The 18,575-nt window shown below is 40.1% G+C and overlaps 1 long non-coding RNA gene across 1 annotated transcript; it reads left to right on the top strand.

Moving 5' to 3' along the window:
* The first annotated feature begins 2,097 nt into the window (after positions 1-2,097).
* On the top strand, positions 2,098-17,441 carry LOC143434309 (uncharacterized). Its single transcript, XR_013103718.1, has 2 exons — positions 2,098-2,593; positions 15,028-17,441. It is a non-coding gene; the product is annotated as an uncharacterized LOC143434309 (long non-coding RNA).
* The last annotated feature ends 1,134 nt before the right edge of the window (positions 17,442-18,575 follow it).

Genomic DNA, 18,575 nt, shown 5'->3' with positions numbered 1-18,575 from the left:
TTAAAAAAAAAAAAAGACCATTTCCTTAGCTGTTTACCTTAAGAAAATATCTTTTGCCCATAGGTTTTTATTTTTATTTTTTGCTTCTTGTTATGTTTTTTTTTTTTTTTTTTAAAGCAACAAAACAGCCAGCCTGTGACCCATACCAGAGTGGTTTAAACAGAAGGATTAATTCTAGACTTGGCCCTGAATGCAGGCAGATGTTTTTGAGCATGGCTTGGACTCCATTTAAGAACACCAAGAACTTGTAACGTGCAGATGTGGTGAAACTGGAGTCAGTTCAGAGACGTGACAGAGATGATTAAAGGGATAAAGAGCGGTTTCTGAGGGAGTGCTAAGAGGGTCCGTTTTGCCTTTATCCCAAGAAATGGGAAAATAATGATTATTAACTTCAAAGCCAGTTTGCTCATGACAAACTCAATGAATGAAAATGGGCTTGAATTAAAAACAGGAGAGAATCTGGTGAGAGAAAAAAGAATGTCTTTGCCTTTGGAGAAAGAGTCCTTTTAAAGTTTGTTTGTTTTGTTTTGTTTTTGAGACATGGTTTCTCAGTGTAACTAGCCCTGGCTATCCTGACTTGCTTTGTAGACCAGGCTCTTCTTGAATTCACAGCGATCCACCTGCCTCTCCTCCGGAGCATGCTAACCTACCGTTGGAGAAGGACACATGGTATTCTGAACTCAAAAAACTCACATTTATGTATCATACATAAAGAAAAATTAAACAAAACAAAACAAAGTTCATTGCCTGATTTTTTTTTTCTTCTCTGAAGTATTTCTCCTGGGTCACCTAGATTTTGAAGAACAAACCTGGATCTATGTAAAAAGCTTCCTTTCGCTGCCCCACCTCTACCCTCTAAGCTCACACACCCATGCCTCAGGACAGGAGATACATGGCTCCGTCTCTGTCTCTGTTATCAGTGGTCAATATTTTTCTTGATTTTTACTATTTCAGCACTTTGCTCAGACATATGGGGCAAAGGAAAAGGAGGATTCTAGCTACTCAGGGGAGCTTAAAGCAAAGAGAAATGGACCCAGCCCTGGAAGAGAGCACATGTCATTGATCTTGTCTACAGGCTAATTGAGAACACTCCCAAGCCTTGCAATATTACTTCTAGATGCTCGAGACTTAGGAAGTGCTCAATAGTTCGACATAAGGCAGTGTGCCTGCTGGATGCAGAGTCTGGTTAACTAGTAATTCAGTCTGTCTTCTGCCTCTAGTTCAGAAACAATAGAGGCAGCTTCACTTCTGTTAAGAGGCACCTCCCTAGCTCCTACAAAGAGTAATAATAGTACCAAAGAAAAAAGCTTGGGGCATTGTTGAAAGCAGCCAAAAGCCAACTGCTTCCCTTGTTTCTTTTATATGGCCCATATATTCTCATTCTCAATATCCCTTTTTCAGTAATCAATCAGGCCCAGGGTCCCAAATGAGGCACCGGCTATGTATGAAAAGAGCAAAAGCCACCGTTGGTGACCTTCAAGCTGGCTAAAGGCCCAGCCAAAGCTTGTGACATATGGAGTTTCTATTTCCCTATGAGAAACAGCAGGGGAGCATGGCTGGGTGACATCAATGGAGGTGCTCCTTTGTAAAATGTTATTCATATGCAACAGATCATTGTTATTGTTTCCTGTAATTATTCTGCCTCATAACAAAAGGAAAATAACTGATTTTGACACCCAAGTTTTGCTGTAAATAGGCAGAATGTTGTCATGAATATGCAAAATATTATGATCATTGCCATACCTAACTAATTGCATTTGAAACATGCTGGCCATAAAATAATTAATTAGCAGTGCAGGAAAGCATCATGATAGTAGCTATAAATACTAAACATAACTAATTATTTCCGTCATAAAATGGTCTTGCCAAGTAATTTATAACAAATGCTGGAAAAGCAGAGCCCAGAGTCCTCTGCAGTCTGCTGTGGAAGGGCTGTCACCTAAGACTTTCTATTTTGTGATATTGTTGGGATGAGCGGATACCAATTTGAACATAAACTCAAATGAAACTAATCTAGGATTTTCAATGTTCTTTGAGCTGTTGGGTGATTGTGGTGGAAATTTTCGAGCAGTCCCTTTTGTTGTTGACATCAGAAAGTGGTAGGTCACTCTGGACCTGCGGACTACATTCTGAGCTCAAGCAAAAATTGATTTCCTTTTTTAAAAAGCAGCTGGCATTAGAATGAATAGCCTTCTTTCGATTTTTCTTCTCCAGTGAAGCATTCAGCGAATGCAGCAGGCATAATAGGCTGAAGTAAACAGTGTCAGGTTCTGTTACATCAGAAGCTCTTTTAAACCAAGCAGACAAGCCATCATCAGTGCCTGAAACCCTGCAAATCACAGCCGAGGTGGAAAATGAGTTTGTTTCCTGAGCAGCGTGTTGATGATATTTTGAAGAATGGAAGGGGATGCTTTGCTAATCACTCTGACTGCTCCGTCATGAGGCCATCTTGTTAATGAGCAAAAATAATGTGCGTGCATGAAGCAGTAATAGAATTAGAGCCTCTTTGAGCTGGACTCCGGGACTGTCCTCCACTGTCTGTGATCTTGCATGAAGCCTGAGAGAGGACCTTGGGATTCACCTCTTACAATTGGTTAGTCAAATCTTCTGGCCCCATTTCTTTTTGTGTGTGTGTTCTGAAAACAGGAACTTGGCATTTAACATAACAGAGTATCTTGTCCTAGATTTTCCTCCTTAGGGCGAAGACCTCCTGACCAAACTCAAATACAGACAGTCTAAAGTACAGCCTTTTTTTTTTTTTTTTTTTTTTTTTTTTTTTTCCATCTCAAATGACTGGAAGAAAAGGAGTCATAAACAAGGTTTTGTTAACACACATACACTTTTGTCCTAACAGAATCAAGCTTGCTATGTGATTCAGCTGCGTATCAAAAAGCCAAAGGAGACTGCCAAACATTTCATTTTTAAAGTACATAGCTCTTTTATCCTATGTGAGTGTAACATAACTGCTAAGCCCAGTCAGTACTCCCTTATGCAATGCTGAGGACAGGGGGAAGCCTAAGAACCTTACAGCTAAGCTCCTAGAATTCAAAGTAAGTGCATTTAAAGATTGTCTGTGTCTTATGTTATGTGAACTTTATCCACTGCTTTGGGGATAGGAGGCAGCCATGGGGACTAGAGGGACCCTGAAGGGTAAGTGCCTGAAGACAAAATGAGGAAGACTGATACTTAGCATGTGATACTGGGGAGCCCTCCTCCTTGTCCCCTCTCTAGAATGAAAGAAAAAAAAATCTGCTTCCTTGCCAGGAGCCAGGAGGGTGTTTCTTAGCAATCACACCTCTAAATAGAATGTAATTACGAAGGAAATTAACTTCACAGCCAAGGACTGTGTTGTCATGATGATTTAGAAGATGGGGAAGGATGTTTTCTGAGCAATCTCTAATTTCTCTCTCTCTCTTCTTCTCTTCTTCTTTCTTTTTGGTTATCACTTAATAGTATTCATTAAAATCCATAACAGAAATTGCTTCTCTTTAAATTTCCTACTGAGTCTCGATTTAGTTGAGTGAGAGTCTTCTTAAAACAATGCATTAGTGTCATGCCCAATTGACTTCTGTTGTAAAAGAAATAAATCTATGTGACTATGCAGCCTGCATCTGGACATGATTAAAAACAAGCGCCTGGTCAGTACCCTGTTTAAAGAACAGCCTAGATTTCCGTGTGTGTCTCAGCCCCTGTGCTGCCTCCTCTGTGGTCTACTGCAGATGAGTTAGTGGGCGTCTTTCTGAAAGAGCCAAGCAATGTTCACCTTTGGAAATAATCCATGCTTAAAACACAGTGCTGGTTTACCTTCCAGCCTTCGGACATCACAATGTTTTTTCTTTCACAGGTTCTCTAGCTCAGAAGAATAGCCATGGATATTTGTGATGTATTAAAGCTATGTATTAAAGCAGAGATTTTTAAAATGCTCACAAATTTTACAATGAACAGATTGTTTTTTTGTTTTTTGTTTTTTTTAAACTGGGTCACTTCCTTGTCCTCCTGCTGCTGCTCCTCCTCTTCCTGTTCCTCCACTTCCTCTTCCTCCAGCATCTTCTCTTCCTCCGATTGCTGCTGCTGCATCCATTGGATACAGGGTCACACAAGGGCCAAGCTGGACTTGAAGCCTCTGTGCAGCAGCAGCCAGATCTTGAAATCCTACCCCTCCTGAATAGAGTTCCTGGTGTTTGGGTTGCAGGAGTGAGCTACCACACTTGGTTTGATCCAATCCTGGAGGCTGAACCCAGAACTTTGTGCATATGTGCATGTAAGGAACACATGGTAACTGAGCTACATCCTCAGCCCTAGATCTAAGTTTCTCCTTTGTACAATTAGTGAAAAAATGGTGGGAGAAACTCTGTCTTTTACCTTTAGAATATTGAGTATAGTTTCTGGAAAAGTGAAGCCACCATTTACTTAACATTAGATGTTGGATGGAGAACAAAGAGAGCCTGAACTTCCCAGAGGATGGCCTATTCTGTGTATGCCACATCTTTACAATGACTCTAAACTGTGTGATATTGCATCTCTGTGCTCCTATGATCTTTGGGATTATAATTCAACAGAGTATTGACAGAAGAAGGGGTGGGGCAACAAAAAGTAGGGGTGGGGTGGGGAGCAGGGGACAGGAATGAGACCTTATGTAAGGATGGTCTGAGACCCTGCTCTGTGGAAAACAGTCCACATCATTATGATTACATTCAAATTATAGTCACATGATAATTTTAAGGCTGTTGCTGCTAGAAGTTTTTTTTTTTTAATTTATATTCATGTTTCATAGAGAATGAAGTTAAACCATGAAGAGTTTGAAATGACTCCACTAGTGAGCAAAAGGACTCAGATACAAGTTCTGGACTTGGGTATCTGGGAATCAGCATATATGAAGATGCTTGTGTATATTTGATTTGGTCACTGGCCTTAGTCTTGGAAAAATCTCTCCCATTACTCTTCTCTGGAAAGTTTGAATGAGGATTATTACAATGACTATTGACCGAGAGGGGTGAAAATGTAATAAGTGTATCCTAAGAGGTGGAGAAAATGGGAAGATGAGCAACATTTCCTGATTTGTTAGGTCTCTATGCTACACATGTCTCCAGTGTATAGAGGAGGAATTGAATATCTAGAGATGATAATAATCTATTAGTCTCATACAGGTTGGTAGACTTGAACTAGATTAAAATTTAGACTTGCTTTGTTCTGAATCTTATATTGAAATCAGACTTAGACTCAGAACATCAAATCTATGGAGATTTACAAGAACGAATGTGTAAAACTTCATGGAGTCCTGATGCTACTAAGTCTGACAAAGAGATTAGAAAGTGGTGCTATCTGTCTATCTGTCTATCTATCTATCTATCTATCTATCTATCTATTTATCTCTTGACTGCAGTTTCCTCTCCCTCCTTTCCCAGGGGTATTAAACCTAACACGGCATAATAAGTTATAAGCCTAAGCACACCCCCTCATATCAAGGCTGGATGCAGTAACCCAATAGGAGAAAAAGGATCCTCAAAGCAGGCAAAAGAAACAAAGGCAGACCCTGCTCACACTGTAAGGAGTCTCACAATAACATAGATGCAGAAGACCTAGGTCAGACCTATATAGGCTCCCTAATTGTCGGCTCAGTGTTTGTGAGCCCTGATGAGCCTGGTTAGCTGATCCTGTGGGCCATGTTCTTGTGGTGTCCTTTGACCCCTCTAGTTCCTGCAATTCATCCTCCCTTCTTCCACGGGATTCCCTGAGCAACGCCTAATGGTTGTCTGTGGGTTTCTCCATCTGCTCCTATCAGCTGAGAGCAGTACTTTTAAAGTCATTATTTATAATTCTTTTAAAGAAAAAGAATAAACACATGATTTCCCTTTTTTTTCTTTTTCTTTTTTTTTATCATGATGTTTATCTGCTGGATGATAAGGAACTTTCCATAAAAATAACTAACTACGATAGAAAGCACAATGATAATATCTTGTCCTGAACTATGTTTTAAATTTTGTGAGTTTTTTTTGTTTTGTTTTGTTTTTTTGGTATAGGATTTCTCACTGGTCAAAGTCATTGAGCCCTCTAAAATCTGCCTTCTCAGCACATTAAGCACTTTGGCAAGGGTTTCCAGCTTTGCACTGTCTCGTTTTTTTTTTTTTTTTTTTTTTTTTCCCTCTTTCATGAAAACATTTCTTTAGAAGAGAGTGACAGATGTGAACATGGTAGGATGTGCATTTTTGCAGAATCAAAAGGTGTTCTGTGACATACACAGCAGACACACACAGCAATAAACGGGTAGGCAGTGCACCATGGATAAATTAACAGGGTAAACAGTATTTGCATTTACACATTCCTTCTGGTGGAAGCAGTGAATAGTCACGTGACATCGAAGCTAGCCTTTAGAATAGCAATTGAGCTGGTTTTGACAGAAGTCCAAAAATGCTGCAATTCTGGAAAGATGAAAACGTACTAAAATTGATCAATGTTCCAGGAAGAGTAGATGAAAGCTTTACATAAGAGAAAATAACCATTTCAAACTGAATGTCACATACAAAATTTCAAGCCAACTGGCCAGACTAGCCATATTATCAAAATAGAGTCATCGTACTTATGAATTATCTGGCTTATCTTATAATTGGTTGCAAGATGTAGCTTCAAGTATTATTCCACACAAGGCTATAAAATGTTAGCCAGTTCGAAAAGCTGGAGTGCCTTGCCTCAAGGCACAAGACTTTACATGTGTGCCTGTGCTGTTTTTAGCAAATGGTTTCAAATACCCTTGGGTGAGGGGGTTTCTAAACATAATTGCCTTCAGTTGGAAAGTGTGCCCTGTTTTAAATACATTACGCTTTTGCATTCCCAAGCTTGTCATAGAGCCAAGATGGCTGGAAGTTGAATTTTTTGAACTAATGTGACAAAAAGACTTCTAGTACCAGCAATTTTTTATCTTGTTCAAATAAATTTTATTAGCATATACAGCCCTCAAAATGGCAGGAAATGTGGCTATGATTTCTGTCTCAGATTAGCAAGACCAAATGTTTGATATCTTATGGCTTCGAACAGAAATTCCCAAGGAGTAATGTCAGCAAGATGGCAGACTAGAGGATCCCTCTACTCATTTCTTCCATAAAAGAAGAGGTGGGGGAACCCAATTATATTGCAACTAGATGGGTACAAGTACATGCCAGAGCAGAGCAAAGGAATGTCTGAACTCTATGGGGCAAACTATGGTGTTACAGTCTTATAATCCAAAGCTGGCCTACATAGAAGGTTCAAAGCCAGCTTGAGCTACTTAGTGAAACTATTCCCAAAACAAAACAAAGCCAAAAGCTATGGAATGCAGCTCAGTGGGAGAGTACTTTCCTAGTCTGGCAAAGGTCCTGGGGTAGACCCTCAGTATGGCAAGAAGAAGGGAGAGGAAGAGAAGAATAAAAGAGAAGAGAGAAGAAAAGGCAAGAGGAGAGGAGAGGTGGGGATGGAGGGGACAGATGGAAAGCTGGGAGAACAGAAGCAGTCTGCACAAAAAAAAAAAGAGTCAGCAGCACCTTGTCTAGGCCATGCCCCCTGTCCAGGGAAAAAGTAAGAATGAGCCATAGTCACTGTCATAACTGCCATGAAGGCTTTCCCACTGGGAGTCCCTACAGCCTTCATCAGTGTGGAGTTCAGTTCATGGCCACATAATATGTATTCCTGGAATATGAAATTGGATTCACATGTTTATGATGTAATATAATATTTTACATAATCGATGGAAGATTATAAACTATATATGTATCTCAATAAATACATGTAAATTGATAACATTCAGTGACCCTTTTGCTTAAAAACATTCAATAATTTACATACAGAAAGAAAATTTCTTAATGTTGTGATGACAATTTATAAAAAGCTCATAGTTAAGTGACAAGGAAAAAACCCAAAAGTCCCTCCTTTAAGAATGGGCAAAAAGAAAGTTATCAATTCCTGTCACTTCTGTGAGATAAAAGCCTTGACACACTAGCAAGACTCATCGGTGCATGCAAATCAAAAAGAAGAAAATTATTCCTGGTTTTAGATGCCATGATCTTTAGGAGGAACCCTAAAGATGCGACTGTTTCAAAATCAACAAAATAAAACAAAACAAAGAACCGAACCAAACCAAAAGCAAGCAAACAAACAAAACCCCTCAGAACTAGTAAATTAATTCAATAATTCATTAGCATGTAACTTTATAAGCCAACATACAGATTTCAGTTGCATTCCTTTAAATAACAGTCTATCAGAAAACAGAAGCCAAGACACAATCAGGCTTCAGATAGGAGCGACAGTACTTAGTAATAAATTTGAGTGAGTTGGTAAAGGCTCTGGTCACTGAGAAATGAAGCACATTAATGGAAAAAAAAAATAAAGACAATAGAAATAAAGAGAAAGATACCGTGTTTGGGTTGGGAAATATATCATCAAAATGTCTTCACACAGAAATCTGTAGGTCCAATGTAGTCCTATACAAAACTCGGTCATGTTCTTCACAGAAACAGAAAAAAACCAATCTTAAGATGCTTACAGAGTCAAAAAAAATAGTCATTCAAATTTTGAAAGAAAAACATTGAGTCATCATACTTCCTGCTTCCAAATTATGTTACAGACATATAGTAATCAGAAGGGTATAGTACTGGTACGAGGATAGACACATAGACCAAAGGAATGGAAGAGAGATCCCCAAAGACAAACAAAACCTATGTAGTTCACTAATTCCTAACAAGAGCCTGTTGATATGGTGGGGAGATATGATATGTTCATTAAGTCTTAGGAAAACATATCTGCAAGGAAAAGAAGTAGACTCTTACCTTAGAGCATATATAAAAGTCAAATGGAAATGTATTAAAGACCTAAAAATAAACACACACACACACACACACACACACACACACACACACACACACACATACACATACATGCATGTATACACGAGCACACGTATATACATGCTTAAGTCATGCACAAACATGTACACACACACATATACACTCCTACACACATGTGCCTAAGAGCATGAGTTTGTGGTCCTCATTGCTGCACTGACCAGACATGGTCGCATGCATTAGTGATATGCCCACTCACTAGGGAAGGACAAGATAATCTTACGCTCAAGGCTATCCTGGACAGGAGCTTGAACCAGCCTGGGCTACATGGGACCCTGTCTCAAATGAAGAGAGATGAAAAGGGAGATGTAACCAAGAGAGAAGCAAGGATGAAGGAAGAGACCTGAATGGTGAGACACCACTATGTGGGACGAAGGACACTACAGGCCTCTAATGAAAAGCACAGGGACTATTGTTAACAATGTTGTACTGGGCTCTGGGAATGCAAATATTCCTGCTGCGTGTTTTTTTTAAAAGGAGAACTAGTGATGATAGATATGTTAATTGCCTTGACTGGAATAACCATCTCATTACGCATACATACATCAAAACGCCATGTCACACACCTTAGACCTACACAATAAAATCATCAAATAAAAACACATTACACAACAGTGAAACTTCACATCTATTCTCTTATAACACCTGCATTTTAACCCACTTGGGCCAACATAGGAAAGTGCTATCAGCAAACAGTTTCAAAAAAAAACCTGCATTAGTGCTTATTCAGAAAGCAGAGGAAAGCCTGTGGTGTCTCAGGAGAAACTGTTTCCTTTCAGAGGAAGCTCAATCTTATTTTAATTTTTAAAGAGTGGTCCTACTGATCAGGAGGCTTTTGAATCTCCATTGTGTGTGTGTGAATTTCCTGCCTTTAAAACTTCATGTGAGAGATTCTTCTGGGCTAGAGATTGTGTGTTTGTAGCACAAGTACTGCCAAGACAGCAACCCCAGCGTCTCCACTGGGTCCCCCAGCTTTTGCTCTGCCACCCACATGTATGACCTCTGTAGAGAAGGAAGACAGTTGACTACTTGAGCATTGGCCTGATTCTGTAAACTCAACATCCCATTTGGAATGCAAAGCTATGGATCTCAATCCCTGGATGCCCAAAAGCCTTTGAAATACAACTTTGTTTCTTGGGATTGAGACTTCCCTGTCTTTCATGATGGAGGTGCTGGGTAATGCTGTCCTACGGAAATTAATTAGTGTAATTCACTTGAAGGCTTATCGCTAGCATCATTATACTTCGTCCCCATAGGAGTCATTTGATTATTGCCTTTCTTGCCAATAAATATTAAAATAGCCAGTTGCAGGTCATTAACTCATTTCTCTCTTTCCCATCACACAGAAAAGTGGGGTGAAGGACATGGGGACCCTGACCACTATGACCCACTTTTTTCTTCCTGCATTAAAAATAAGTTCTATTGTGTCCTTGAGACAGCTGCAATTCTCAGTGACACCACAGGTAACATGGTATGCCTGTACAGGTAGCTTATAAGCAGGCAAATAGTATCGTGTTAATTAATTAATAACTAATTAAATTTAACTTCCAAACACACCACTGTCCACTGGTGACAGCTCCTGGGCCACCCGCTAAGGCTCATTCCTGCATTTCATGTTGTATTGCCTGTGACTTTTCATAGTTCCAAAGCATGTCATCCTAAGGCTGTTTTGAGAATCCCATTACTTGTACGTGTGTAAAAGACATCTCAGTGCCTGCCATAAGTGGGCCATCAGAAATGTCTTACACTGGAGCAAACTTGACTTATCTCTTCCACATACCCATAATTAGGAAAAGCCAAAAGTGGATCCCAATATAATATAAGTAGGAGAAATGGCAAGTGACATGCCAGAAGAGCCAACTGCTAAAGCTTGGTTTTTATCGCTGGGATGGTGGTGTAGGAATGGAACTCTAATAGTTAGGAGACAGAGCAGAAGAAAGGAGACTTCATCCAAACAAAACATGACTTTTAAATGTGTGTTCATTAATCCTGACTTTAGAGGACTCTGCAGTGAGCAACTGTCACTTGCTTTCCTTATTCTGAGTGATGGTCACCTGCTCTCCTTTTTTTCAGTCCACTTTTCTGAGATCAAGTCAGGGTGTATCTATTAAGTGTGCTGAGTCTTGTCTTTACTGTTTGTTTGCTTTGGAGACAGTGCTGCAGGTAGCACAGGTTGGCCTTGAATTCATTATGTAGCCAAGGCTGGAGTTGAGCTTCTGATTCTCCTCCTTCTGCCTCTTAAGTGCTAGAATTGAAGACACGGGCCACCACACCCAGTAATGTTAAGTTAAACTAGATCCCTTACTTCATTTGTCACTAACAAAATTATCTGACAGCATATGCCTCCTATTGGAAGTATATCACAGCTGAATTTTCATGAAGAAATGTTCACCTATGAAGCTGATTGCAATGGCCTCTCTCCTGCATGGTATCTAGCAGTCATTACTGGGATTGATCAATATGCCTGCCATCATGAGGTGCTCATAGCATTGACTCCACATGCAAGAGTTGGAAAGGAAATCACATTTGAATCTGTTTCTGGGAAAACTAATCTAAACTGTTCTTCACTTTTATAAATAGGCATATGTTTATTACTCCCAGAATCTAATCATGATAGGCTCAGAAAAAAATTATTTTATTAGAAAAAAAATCAAAGCTATCTTAGAAAGATTATGAAATCTGTTAAACTTGCTTTTAATTTTAATATTAAAAGTTGGGAAGAATCGTGAGGCTGAGTATACCGTTTAGTTAAAAAACCAAAAATACCCATGGTATCCTGACAGCAAACCCCAACACTCTTGGAGTACACTATTTGATGGTGTGTCTCTGTATTTTTGATTATTAGTTCTGTACTAGCAGAGAGCTAAAAATTCTGGCAGGAACTTTGTATTGTTATTTCTATGTTTCATCAATGGCCCCATATTTTGTAAATATTTTCCTTCCTCCCTCCCTCACCTAGAGGCACTCTAGAATCGTATCTGATTGGCTGTAATAAAGAGCTGATGGCCAATAGCTTGGGCAGGAAGTAGAGGGTGGTACTTCTGAGGGACAAAAAGAGACACTGGGAGAAGAAATGAGATAGAGAGATTTGATTTTCATGAGGCAAAGGGACAGACCAGAGTTGATCATAGAAATGGCAGGACAGAGTGTCAGGATTAGTCAGGTTAACTTTAGACTAGCTGGGAGATTGCCCTAGGTAAAGGGCCCAAGCTTTAAAATATTAAAAAGCCTCTGTGTCAATATCTACATCACTGGCAGATCTGAGAAAGTCACATGTCAGAGAAAGTCTTACTATACAGCACTGTCACCACTGCCACCAGAACAAAAGACCCTGTATTAGACTGAGGACAATGTTCAGTTAGTAAACTGATCAACTGATCAATTACTTTGCATGCACAGAATCCAATGTTTAATTTTACAGCACCATAGAAACTCAGCATGGTGGAAGTTGCCTACAATCCCTGTGCTTGGGAGTTGGAGGCAGGGGGATCAGATGTTCAAAATCTTCCTTTGACAAGCAGTGAATCTGAAGCCATCTTGGTATGCCTGCAGTCCTGTCACACACAAGAAGGAAGAGAAAGAGCAGGTGGAGAAGAAGAGGAAGGGAGAACATGATATTATGCCTATATTGGCCTCACAACATTATATAAACTAAATCTAAACTACTTTTAAAAATAAGATATGCATATGATATAAAACAACAGCCTTGGCAGCCAGAAACTCAAGCTTTAATTCCGACTATGGAATGTTCCATTCAGTCCTGATGCTATCCCTAGGTGAAGTCTTGTCTATTTGTGTGTACAGTAGTATATATTTGTTTGAAACCATGTAGAGGTGAGAAGCTCCTCTGAGGAAGGCAAATCTGAACCTTTGGGTGCCTAAGACCCAGGAATGGACTGGCAGAGCCACAGGCTTGTACCTCCACACCCCAGGGAACAAGGGCCTAATGCTCAAGGCTCTAGAATCCAGAGAATTAGGGTTCCTAGTCTGGTTGGAGGCATACTGCTCTGTGCTTTAACCATCAACAGACTAGTGCCTGGCAACTATCATAGTCCTCGGTGTACCCAGCGACAATCCCTGGCAGACAGCAAGTAGCACCTCCTAATATCATACATTTATATAGGTCTCATGAGAAAGAACCATTATACCTACATAGACAAGTGCTTCAAGCTTAGGCCTATGGTGTCAGGAATGTCAATCTCTAACTCAGTGGTTCTCAATCTTCCTAATGCTTTGACCTTTTAATGCAGTTCCTTATGTTGGGGTGACCCCCCAACTATAAAACTATTTCCATTGTTACTGTGATTAATCATATATAAGTATCTGATATGCAGGATGTACTTTCAATGTTACAAATTGGTAGATGTGGTATTAATGGTGGTGTAGCAGTATCTATCAGTCCTCTCATGAGGTCTATGCCTGTCTTAGTACTTTACAGTAGCTCACTCTAACCTAGCTCAAGTGCTTTACCTAAATAGTGAATGTTATTACAAATGAAGCACAGACAAGTGAGGAGAACCTGTATATCCCAATGCTCTTTTCTTTCTTAGAATAAAATAGCATGTATTCCAAAACCAGTGGGATGTCAGAAGTCAGTCTGTTACTAGTTTTCATTGGGATGGAGTGTACAGTTTTTTCCTTCTAGCATAGACCTCTCCCCATTAACACAATGATTCTCAGCGCTGCTTAAGGTGGGTTTCTACTCCATTGGACCATTGGCTTTGGTCAATACTTTTAGGATTAGACATGTAGAAATGAGCATGATCTCTGGGTTGAGGCAGACTTGGGTTCAAATAGCAGGTCTGCCTGTTACCAGCTGGATGTCCTCAGGCAGGGGCTTGATTTCCTTCATCAGCGTTTTCTTTGTCTGCTAAACAAGAACTCTTAGTGCTGACTTTACAGAGGCATTAATTTTTTTTTTAATTTATACACTTGAGGCACATTTGCATGACTCAACAAACATTGGCTGAACAAATTCAGCTATTTTAATAAAGTTAAGCAAACTTACCAGTGGTATTAACAACTACGAAGTAAATCAAACGTTAGCCCTGCTTAAGGTACAGAAAGAACTTTTTGTGGGTGTGTGGTAAATTCTGCTTTCTGGACTCATAGAAAACCTTCTGACTTATAATTTTGTGAACACTTTGAAAGAATAATTTATAGAAAACGTACATTTTTACTTTGTGCAAGCAAAGGTATTTTTAGGCAACGTAACTCAAAGTCAGAAGACACGAAGATGTCTCCTCTGCAAATGATTTGCTTTGTTAGGAAGAGTTTCACATGGGGAATTAGAAACCCCTGGGTGAGCGAATCCTGAGTGATTGTACACAGTGACACAGATACAGCCATGTCAAGGACCCCATAGCCTAGGACTCATGGGAATGGCAAAGCCTCTCCAGACCCTAGTGAGGCTCAGAGGCTTGGCAAAGCCTTCCTCCAGGGTCCAAGTGCAAATGTGGAAGCCAGTGTAAAATATGTCGACCATATCTTTCTCCCCTCAGACATTTACTAAGTGAAGACTGCTTCCATGCAGAGACTGCACCTTGGGAGATTAACCAAGCCTGTCTCCTTGATCCAGCTGTACACAACATCTCCACCTCTCTATTCAATGTAGAGCTCATCGTAGCTCTACATTGTGTAGGTGCTAAGCATTAGAGGCAGACTGTCACCCTTACAGCCACTCACTTTGGTTTTAATAGCCTTAATAGTTTTTTGGATTCAAACTTCCTTGTCCGTAAAACAAGATCATCAAGGACACACACTTTTACTAGTCATGGTGGCACAGACTTACAACCTCAGGACATGGGAGACCGAGGCAGAACTGGACTATGTAGCAAGATCCTAACAAAATGAAAGAGAGATAGAGATAGATAGATAGATAGATAGATAGATAGATAGATAGATAGATTTTTATATGACAGTGCTATTTTATAGACTAAGTTAGATAATACATGAGAGATGCTTGAAACTTCATCTAAAAGTTCTAGAACCATGGTGATCATAGTTGTTTTCAGACTGCATACTTTTTTAATAAAGGGAATAACCATGGAGTTTGAACGGGTCCCTTGTACTCTAATTATGTTCATTATCCATTATTGAATGGCAGTCTGCCTCCAAATCCAGTGACCTGAAATAGTAACCATTTGCTTCCTTACAGGTTCTGTGAGTCATGCACTAAGGAATGAGCTCATTGGAAAGGTAATGTTACATTTTGACTGGACCTGAGGTACCTGCTTCTATGTTCTCTTAGTATAGGTAAGACGTGGAATCAGCCTGGTGCCCATCAATGGACAAATGGATAAAGGAAATGTGACATAAACACAGTATGGACTGCTGTTCGGGAACAGAGAGGAAACAGCCCTGCCCTCTGCAGTAGGACTGGGGACATTAAATGAAATAAGCCAGATGCCAACAACATGCTGGCTGCTTTCATAGGAGGAAGCTGGGCACACCAGCTCAGCGGAGTAGAATCATGGTTACTGGAGGGTAGATAGAGTAGGAGTAAAAGTGGCTGGACTTGATCCATACTGTATATATGAAAGTATCTCACCGAGTTCTTCTACTGTGTCCAATTACTGTGTATAATAAGAAAAATAGAATAAGAAAAAAAATCTACAATTAAAATAAATCTATAAAATTACATCTAATTTTTAAATGTAACAAATAAAACATGACTGGTAGCACCCATACAGATTTGATAAAAACTAGAGAAAAACTACAGAGATGCCATCGCATCATGTCTGCAGAAAATGTTCTTCTTATGAGTATTATGTGTTTGGATATGAACACATTTAAAACAATTATTACTGGATAAGTTGGTTGTTAGATACCAGTCATCTCTGAATAGTCCTGAAAAAAAAATCTAATACTTTTCTGTGGACTTTAAAACCTCACACATGATGAATCACTTTCCTGTTTGGGAACTTCTCGTCACAGTCAGGGTTCTTGAACTTGACCTTGCAGACCAGGATCTCCAGCCCATGACCACTTCTATTGTGACCCTCATTATGCCTGATCCTCCCTGGCCTGAAATCGGGCTGAAAGACTGCAGACCACTGGACCTCAAGCTTTTGCATCTTTACTTTCTCATCTAGAGCAAAGCTGAGTCCAGAGGGTCATGATTCTGCCTCCCCATGTCCTCTCAACGTTGACCTTTCCTGATTCCCATCCGTTCCAATTCTCACTGTCCCCTTTCCTCTGCTGCTTCTCCACAGCTCTTTTAACCTTTTAACTACACACCAGTCACTCGCCATACAAATGCATGCCTCATGGGAGCAGTGGCTATTCCTGACACTCCGGCATGGTCCAAGGCACACGGTAGATCTGTTAGGTCTGTGGTAACTTTAAAGTATGTTAATATGAATGCTATGTGGAAGAAAAAAAAACAAGTAAACAAAACTCGATCCTCACTATACCAATAACTTAGGGGCTGTTTTAAAATATTAACGACAACAGCAAAAAGATATGGATGAGGAGAGGGTAGAGAAATGATTCAGAGGTGAGGTTAATAGCGCTTCTTGATCAGTGCTTGCAGGGTTCAGTTCCCAGCACCTACATAGTGAGTAACAACTTAGGATCCAAGGGATCTAGCACCCTCTTTTGGCCTCTGAGGGCACTGCATGCACATGGTATCCAGGCATGCAGGGAAAGCACTCATACATATAAAATAAAAATAAGTATTGTTTTTAAAAAGAAGAATGTAGTGAAGATAGTAGAGTGAGTGTTATCTGAGAGGGCATGGAGCCAGAAGGATCTGGAAAGGATGCATAGTGGCTCAAGTAGCCTGAATTCACATGGGATCAATGGTCTCCCTGGCCCTCAGGTAGACATTGCCAGTGAAGAGGTCTTGGTTGGAATGACCAACTAGATGGCAAGGATGGATGGGAAAAGGTACAGACCGCTGGCTCCCAGCTTCTAAAGGGCAAGGCTCTTCTTTAGGCCTGCTTGACATTTACATATTTTATATATACCAACTGAATCGAAAAGCAGACAGCTCTGGCTGTACTCACACTCGGGAGAGAGGACAAATGAATCGAGCAAGGATTGCAATCTTCAGTCTCTCTGGGTAAATCATGCTGTGGACTTGACACTAAAATTGTTATAACATATGCCTAAAACCAGTCTTGTTTAAGGGTACAGGGGCACATTGGCCTCATTTTTTCTTGTATCTTCACTGATGCTCTTTTTTTTTTTCCCTCTGTGACATAAAACTTGGTCATATTCGATGGTAGTCCTCCAAATTAAACTTCTGCTGAGCGAACCTCCTGTTTTGCTGTCTTCACCTAAGTGTCAGTTCTTTTTAATAGTCTTGTCTTGTTTGCAGGAAAGTGTATTTTGAATCTTTATATCAGAGGGCAGTAAGTTCAACTCTGCCCTAGCCCAGGACAAAAGTCACAACAGGTAACTCCCAAATTTTGACAGATTTACATATGTCATTGATTCACTGATAGTGGGAACTGTTTCTTAGGGAAACAATGACAACAGCCTCACATTTGAGGAATACTCAAAATTTTATGCCCTTTACTGATGTTTAATGTGTACCAAATAAATTGTACTTTCTCCAAAACTCAATGTTTGTTTTCAGAGAGTCTGTATTTGTTTGTTGTTAAAGAGTAAGACTCAGGCTATTGTAACAATTTCATTGCCAGGAACATGACCACTGGCTGTCCAGAGGCAACAATGAAGCAATCGCATGGTATAATCTGAGCCCACCATGTTGTAACTCTTGACCTGATATCACTTGACTTTTTAACAATAGACATGTTCCAAATGACGTAAGTATTTAAACATTCTCACTTATTTCCATGGGCCAAAGCTACTTCTTCTTATCCTCACCTACCAGGTTAATAAGGAGTCATGTCCCCACACATCTGAGAAGGAAGACCAGGAACCATTAAACAGATTAATTGATTGTAGTTTGAAGCCATAGCATCCTTCACAGGTTCATTTGCAGAAGGCTTGTTTGCAGCTCTCAGCACTAGAGTGTCATGTTGAGGGAACTAGACAGCCTTCAGGAGGTGAGTCCCAGCAGGACGAAGTGCATCATTTGGGGAAGGCCTTTGAAAAACATACCTGTCCCTGGTTCCAGCCACAATTCTTGCTTCCAGGTTTACTACAGTGTTAACAGTGACCACAGTACACTCTGTCACTGTGGACAAAGCCTGCCTCACCAGGTAGATTGAACTCCCTCAGAAGCATGAAATTTGACAATACCTTCTCTTTACGTTATTTCTAACCAACGTTCTGTCAGAAGACCAAAGCTAACTAAAACAGAGCTCCTCTAGAATTTATACACAGATCAGATGCAGACTTAGCATTGAGATCCCTCCCACAATAGGACAACAAGAACAAAGGACTACTGTTGACCTTCACACAAGAACAGTGACGACAACAGAGCAAAATAAACAGAAACCCAGAACTGGTCAAGGTGATGAGCAAGGCTCATTGTGGAGAACTCAACCCCAGCTGACCCATCTGCACCATGACCCCTACACCTAAGGCTCAAGGAAAATCACAGAAGAGGCAGCGAAATGATTGTAAATGTCAAAGACGTACTGTAATCATATGTGAAGTTCTCAAACAAAGGATTTTTAAAACCTATTTTATATGGAGCTATTTTTAAAAGCCATTGTCATTAATTGTCCACGTACTGCATATTGCATTACCCTATCTGGTCAAGCACCGAATTTGTCTCTAAATATAGGG

This window comes from Arvicanthis niloticus, chromosome 14, assembly GCF_011762505.2.
Source record: "Arvicanthis niloticus isolate mArvNil1 chromosome 14, mArvNil1.pat.X, whole genome shotgun sequence".
Classification (NCBI taxonomy): Eukaryota; Metazoa; Chordata; class Mammalia; order Rodentia; family Muridae; genus Arvicanthis; species Arvicanthis niloticus.
Note: the sequence above shows the minus strand (reverse complement) of the source record. Positions and strands in the feature narration are given on the sequence as shown.